Below are 7905 nucleotides of genomic sequence, written 5' to 3'. Positions count from 1 at the left end.
ATTAGGATGTGGAAAGAGATCTATGTGCCTATATTTATAGGTTTAGTATTAAGGTAGCAGAAGAACATTGGGTCTCCGCTCAAATACTCCCTCAATGCAAGATTATTTTCTTCTATTAAATTGGCATTCTATGATGCTTACCTTCCCGATACAACCACTGAAGACAGCAGATAAATAAGCAAGTGTGGTGAAGAAAGCTGATGGTGCCCGACTATCAAAAGATATAGCATCTGGTCTCTTAAAAGCTTGAATGTAAACAAGCAGTCATCTTGCTCAGAAGCAACAAAGCCCACATGGAAGAACACACCATCCTGTGTGATCATGAGGTGCCAAAGGGATCAGTTATCAGGCATCAAAGAACAAAAAATCATATCATCGTGTGCACACCTCCATGATACGATCACTGAAGACAAATGGGTGCATAAGCAAATGTGGCGAAGAAAGCTGATGGTCCCAGCTATGAAAAAGGTATAGCATCTGGTGTATTAAAGACTTGAAGGTAAATAAGCAGCCATCTATCTCAGAAGCCACAAAGCCCACATGGAAGAAGCACAGCAGCCTGTGCGATCACAAGTTGTCAAAGGGATCAGGTATAAGTCATCATCAGAAAAAAAATCTTACCATAGTGAATGAGGGGGGAGATGCAGAGTGGAGACCCAAAGCTCATTTGTCAGCCACTGGAGATCCCCTTGCAGAGGGGTCTAGAGGAGGAGTGGAGCCAGTCAAGGTGCGATGTAGCAACAATGAAAAATACAACTTTCCTCTAGCTCCTAAATGCTTCTTCTTCCCCCACCCTCACTATCATGATCTGAATCCTACCTTGAAAGTCTTGCTAGACCAGAGGATGTACACTGGTACAGATAGGAACTGGAAACACGGGAAATCCAGGGCAGATGATCCCCTCAGGACCAGTGGTGTGAGTGGCGATACTGCGACGGCATAGGGAGGGATAGGTTAGAAAGGGGGAACCGATTTCATGGATCTACATGTGACCTCCTCCCTTGGGGACGGAAAACAGAAAAGTGGGAGGAGGGAGACATCGGACAGGGCAAGATATGACAAAATAATAATTTATAAATTATCAAGGGCCTATGAGGGAGGGGGAGCGGGGAGGGAGGGGAAAATGAGGACCTGATGAGGGGGGCTTAAGTGGAGAACAAATGTTTTGAGAATGATGAGGGCAGTGAATGTACAGATGTGCTTTACACAATTGACGTATGTATGGATTGTGATAAGAGTTGTATGATCCCCTAATTAACGATTAAAAAAAGAAAGTAAAAAAAAACCCAACAGCAACACTTTACTGCCATCGATTCAATTCTGATTCATAATAAACTGATCCTTTGGGTTTCTGAAGCTCTACTCTTTATACAAGCAGAAAGCCTAATTTTTCTCCCCTTGAGTGGCTGCTGTGCTTGAACTACTAACCTTGTGGTTACCAGCCTAATGTGTAACCCACTACACTATTAGGGCTCGTATCTTGCAACTGAAGGCTTTAATTGATTCTTCAGTTCTTTCAGCTTGAAAAATGCTGAATGTGTCCTTGACTTTTGATTTTCTATTTGCAGGGTTTTACATATTTTTATTATCCTAGTTTGTCTTCTCAAGATTCTCTTTGAAATTCCATGTTCAAGTTTGACATCATCCCCACCCCCAATTTTCCTTAGCTGCTTTACTTTGAGGAGCAAGTTTCAGAGTTTCTTCTGACATCAAATTTTATCTTTTGTTCATTCCTGTTTTTTAAATGACCTTATGTTTTGTTCATGTATGATGTTCTTCATGTCATTTCACAGCTCATCATCTCACAAAGTCAGGGGAAAACGGCAGAACAAATGAACAATTGTTCGTAAATAACAAGCTGAACTTTGAAAGTGAAAGAAATAAAAATAAATCCACACGCACCAAAGAATGACCTTGAATATGTTTTCCCTGAATTTAGAGGCAATCTCAAAAACAGATTAGACACATTGAGAACTAATGATATTTCAGAGGAAATTTTAAAATAAATGCAACAAAATAAGCATCATAAACAAAACAAATATGTAAATATCAGGCTAGGTATTTAGATCAAGAATCATAAACAAAACTAATCAAGCATCATAAACAAAACTAATATATAAATATCAGACTAGGTAAAACATCTATAAGACATATAATGAGAAAAAAAGCTTAATATATGAAAGCATTTTCAAACTTGAGCCCTTAGGGTACAGTGGTTATGCATTGGGCTACTAACAAATCCCACAGTTGGAAGCCATGAGGCGCTCTGCAGGAGAAAGATGGGGCTTTCTACTCTCCTAATGAGTTTCACTCTCAGGAACGCTCAGGGGAAGTTCGATCTCATCTTACAGGTTCACTATGATTAGGTGTAGACTGGATGGCAATGAGTTTCATTTCTGCTTTTTTGGTAAAACTCGAGGATGGAAACGTGAAATCCCAATCAGCTAAATGGGTAATTGTTAGGGATAGGCAATTTACCAAAGAGAAAATACCAATAGCTTTCAAGATAAAACCAAGTATGAGTAGTCACCAAATAATTGAAAATAGAGGGTTACCTGTGTCACCTGCAAATCACCACTTCCGTGACAAGAAATCAGAATTTCATTTGCTGGTGTTAAGAAAGCCAATTCCACTAAGTGAACTGGGCTTGACCTCAAACTCACCTGTAGTCCTTGGAATTTAGCCTGAAACTCCACAGTGTGAGAAGAGGTAGATGACTGCCATCTGAAGGGTACAGCACTGGTAGTCATTAGACTGTGGTTCAGATCTCTTGCCTTGAAGGTGCCCACTAATTGGTGGGGCGGGACTACCACATATTTATTACTGTAATGCCCTCCTTGCTTTTGGATGATATGTATTAGTCTTCTAGGGGTGGTTCTGCCACTGTCAATAACTATTATTAACAGTTTTTCCCTATCACCACCTCCCATTGTTAGGGTAAATAGTGTCCAGTCACTTGAGATCCATGTGTACAAGTCAGTATGCCATGTATTGTGAATCACAGCTGGTTTAGATTCATGTAGTTTCCTTTTCTCAACAGTGTTTTAAATTCTATGACATTGGCTAAATTAAGGGCACTATCAACAGAATTACTTTATGTCCCAGGGAGATGACTGATAATGGTCTCTTGCATAAAATTCCAATGTTGTCTCTAAGGTGATCCAGAAACTTATATAAACCATATATCCTTGAGTGGATTTGGGCTCACATTTAATTATAGCCCGAAGCTAAGAACAATGAATTATTATGAAATGGCTCTGTTTTGAGGGTCTTCCTCTAGAAAGAGATCACTGAAGATAGGGGTGCTATAGCAAAGTGTGGTGAAGAAACTACATGGTGTCTGGCTATTAGAAAGGATATTGTCTTGGTCCTTAAAAGCTTGTTTTCAATCAAGCAGCCATCGAAGTGATCCATCAACTGAGTTCTTATGGAAGAAACACACCAGCCTGTGTGATCCAAGGGATTGCAAATGCCATCGTTCAAGTCTGAAGAAGGGAATAGTATTAGAGGTTAAACTGTGAGCATCTGGTTTGCAGCAGGCTATGGATGACAGTGGAAACCCAAAATCCATTTGCAGGTTCTACACATACATTATCCCTTTGATAAGTCCCCTCTAATTCAAGAAGAGAGGTGTGAGTAGGCTTGCCAGCAAACAATTGTTGTTAGGTGCCATCTAGTTGGTTCTGACCCATAGTGACCTTGCGCACAACAGAACAAAAGACTGCCCAATCCTGGACATCTTCACAATTGTTCCTATGCTTGCACCCATTTTGGAAGCTGCTCTGTCAATGCATATCCTTGAGGGCCTTCCTCTTTTTCTGCTGCCCCTGTACTTTAACAAACATGACTCCTTCTCCATGGACTGGTGTCTCCTCCTATCAGAGACCATTTTAAAGATGATTATGGTAGATCTAGTTAAGTTACAAGTAGGTTAAAAGTTAATACCTTTTCATTTGATCTCCCTTTTACCCATTTTGAAGTTATTCTACTTTTGAATATTTTAAAATTTCTTTTCGATTGAGAATTTCCTCTGTTTATTGTATTATTGTCATTAGTTTTTTCCCAGTAGTTCAACAGTTTTATATGTTTTGTAGAGCTGCTTGAAAACCATTATGAATTGCGGATTAAGAATTTAAATGCAAAGTTCAACTTGCTGCTATCTCATGCAGACTTAAATGCATCTGACTTTGCAATCTCTATAAAATGCGAAAACTTTATTTGATATCACGCACAAATCATACTGAAACTCTTTTCGTTAATTAAGAGACAATATTTGAACAGCGAATGTTAATTAGAAAAAAAGAGCTAAGAGCAACCAGGTACAGTGGCCATTGCTACTTGTCTTCCACCCTGGCATTTAAACAAGCTCATGAAGGCAAATTGAATTAGAGGCATTGTACTCTGTTCCATGAGGCAGTGGGGAGACTTCCAGGTATTGAAATATATTCATATAACCAGATATATAAATCTAAACATAAAAGCAATCTATATAAGATTGCATTCACAAACTTTGTGAAAAATTAAAAGTTACCAATTCGACCTAGCCTTAAAAGCCCAATTACACCTTTGGGAAAAGCAGTTAAAACACTTTCTGAACAGAAATTTCTATCAGAATTTTAAATGCTTGATCATAGTCATCTAAGCACAGACAATATTTAATTTGATGTAAGGCTGTCAAGTAAATCATATATCACTCATTTACAATCAGGTTTCTGGTGTGTGAGATCAATTTAAATATGGTACACATAAGGAAATATTTCTACTTTATAATAACTAATAATCATTAGCAGCTTTCTTTTTTTATGAAAAGAAACATTTATTTAAAGAAAAAAAATCCCAAAATTATTTGCTGAAAAAACCCTGCATTTTTTGTGATTACATTTATTGGAAGGGTGGGTACAAAATTAAACTGTCATTTGGTTTGGGGTGGCAGACTGACTTATTTCAGGAAAGGACGAATCCTTGGTTACTTCTGAGCATCAAAGCTTATATAGGTTTCTCTTCAGAATACAGCCTCCATTCAGGAGGCTCCTCTTTTCCCCTCTGAACAGATGCTGGGTTTCAGCCAACTCTGAGCGGAGGGACAACTAGCACAACACCGTCACCCCGCACAAAGAGCATTGGAATATTCCGTTTTGTTGATTTATATATCTCTTCATACGTTTCTTCATCAATTTCTATAGTAGTCACAGTTTCTTCCACATCTCCCAGTATCATATTTAAATGCTGATCATAAGCATGCAATCTTCCTTGAAGCTCCCGGTCATTTCGCATTTTCCCATAAATGCGTTCATCCAGGCTGAGCCTAATGAGATCCAGAGGCTCCTCTACTGTGTTGGTAGTTTGTTGCTGGTCCACATCGTCCGCCATGCTTCAAATGCCCATTAGTAGCTTTCTTGTGCTAAGCTATCAGTTCTGCCCGCTCTCTCTTCTTCTTAATGCCAGAAAGGACTTTTTGTTGTTGTTGTTCCAAGTATGTACTTTTGGGATTCTCCAAATATTCCATCAACATGTCCTCTCCCCAGATGATACCTCTCCTCTTAGTGGCAACCGTGTACATTAATGCAGGGGTTGACTCCGCCCAAACAAACCATGCAGATTTGGCTCAGTCTTGTGTTTGCCCCACACACACCACATACCATCCTTTCCACACTGTGGCACCAGGCATACTTTTCAACAAAAAACATCTTCTTATCCTTCCTGACCCAGGAGCCATCTGGCAATGACAGACGCAAAGCCTTTGTGAAAGCATACGGATTATAAATGGACTATAAATAGACATGCTCGGTATTATAAGCAATTAACAAGATCAAAAGAAATCTCCCACGGAACTATATCTCCTCACACCCACTTGTGTGTCTCTTAGCAAAGAGAAAACAACAAATGCAGGCAAGGATCTGGAGACATTGTTGCCGTGTGTAACTTGCATACCAGCCAGCAATTCCGCTCCTAGGTATGTATCCAAGAGAATGGGGCCCAGAGTTACCTGTGCACAGCACGTCCACTGTAGCACCATTCACCATAGCCTAAAGGTGGCCACAACTCAAGTGTCCACCAACAGATGGATGGATAAACACCATGTGGAGCACATCTCCCCAAACCCCAACCCCGCTGTCTACTTGATTCTGACCCAGAGCGTGCCAGCAGGACAGAGTGGGATGTCTGAGACTGTAAATCTTTTCCCAACAGACCACCCCACCGTGCTCCTGCAGAGTGAGACTGCTGGGCTTCAACCGTCCACCTTTGAGTTAGCAGCTTGGTACTTCACCCAGTTTGCCTGCCAACATAGCTCCCCCTCCCCCTGCTTGCCCCCCAAACAGTAAAGTATGACAAAGCTATAAATAAAAAAGCCATAAGGACAAAAGACGCCACAGCTGACCGAGGGGTACCCTGAGCTTTTGTACGTTGATGAGGTGTAATAATCAGGAGCAGGAGATGGTTGCACAACAGGAACCGTGTGATCAATGGCACTGAATTTTACACGCAGAAAGTTTTGAGTCAGAGAAAGTCTTGTTGTGTATATTTTTGTCACAATGTCTGTTCACATTAGGGCACATCTCGGCAGAGGCATGTCATTGGAGATCCTGAAGTGGTGTTATATGCCTTTCAGCGCTCTTGTATATGAAAGCCAGGGGTGATGAACCTATGGGGAAGGCAAGCAGAATAAGGGTTTTTGGTGGTGGTGGGGTCCTCAGTGTGGGTAGTAGGTAAGGGAGAGGACGATGTCAAGGAGTCCAGGAAGAAAGAGCATGTTTGGAAATTGATCGTGGTAGCAATTATACAATTCTGTCATTGAACTATGAAAAGATATATGTCTGGATTCCCGATTAATTATTAAAACTGAAAAAGTAAAAGCGGGAAAATTAAAAGGGAGAAATAAAGACAGCAATAATCATGTGTACAAGGAAGAAGAAATCTACAAGGAAGAAGAAATCGTCACTAAATCAATTGTGGTGATTAATGATTGCACACCCCTTCTTGATAAGACCCAAATACTGCACATTATGGGATGCGAAGGAAGTGCCAAAAAACTGTTACAAACAAGAGAGAGAGAGAGAGAGAGAGAGAGAGAGAGAGAGAGAGAGAGAGAGAGAGAGAGAGAGAGAGAGAGAGAGAGATGGAGTTTTGATACAGGATGCCACGTGGGTGATCCTTGATGAGGAGGTGAGGAGCGAAGGAGACACCACACCCCAAAGGATCCACAAAGCCCGTGTCTAGTTAACATGTAAGATATCTGCAGCAGGAAAGTGTCTGATGCCAGAGGGGTCACCGCGAGTGGGGCTCACCTGGAGAGCAACTCTCACCAAGCCCTGGGCTCTTTGGATGGGCACTGGGGGCTGCCTGGCAGCCAGGAAGGCTTGGTGTCTGCCCAAGGTTGTGGGTCCGTGGGGAGGGCCACCTGTACTGCCCCTGGCCTGAGAACCTGGCTCTACATCCTGTTGCTGAAACCCTGGGACTGAACGCACAGGGCTGTACTGGGGAGCTCCAGGGGTAGTCTTGGAGGTTCCCTAGCTGGCCATGCAGGGCTGTGCACTGCTGCTGGATACCCCGGGGTTGGGGATTAGGGGTGGGTGTGGGGGTGCTGGGCAGGAAGAGAGGGAGATGAGGTGGAAGGTGCCTGTGTGTGGAGAGATTGGAACCAGCACCCCTCACCTTTCTCCAGCTAAGGAGTTCCCCTGGTGTAGCTGGGATAATAGCCCACTGACTGCACCTCCCCAGGCACCACAGGGAGGCATTGCATGGGGGATGGTGACCTGCAGGCCTCCAGAAGAGGAAGCCAATTCACTTCTGTTGAGGAAGCTGCTCAGAGGGGGGCGCATCCTGCCCTCAGGCTCTGCCACTATCACTTGTTACCATGGAGGCCCCAAGCACCCTGCAAGAAGACAGCCAGGGTGGGTTTGGTGG

At 42.3% G+C, this 7905-nt stretch overlaps 1 pseudogene; it reads right to left on the bottom strand.

The window, feature by feature from the left end:
- Positions 1 to 5061: 5061 nt before the first annotated feature.
- LOC142434665 (U6 snRNA-associated Sm-like protein LSm3 pseudogene) lies at positions 5062 to 5372 on the bottom strand (annotated as a pseudogene).
- Between the last annotated feature and the right edge of the window lie 2533 nt (positions 5373 to 7905).

The sequence above is a fragment of the Tenrec ecaudatus genome, chromosome X (assembly GCF_050624435.1).
Source record: "Tenrec ecaudatus isolate mTenEca1 chromosome X, mTenEca1.hap1, whole genome shotgun sequence".
NCBI lineage: Eukaryota > Metazoa > Chordata > Mammalia > Afrosoricida > Tenrecidae > Tenrec > Tenrec ecaudatus.
This window is presented reverse-complemented; position numbering and strand designations above follow the sequence as displayed.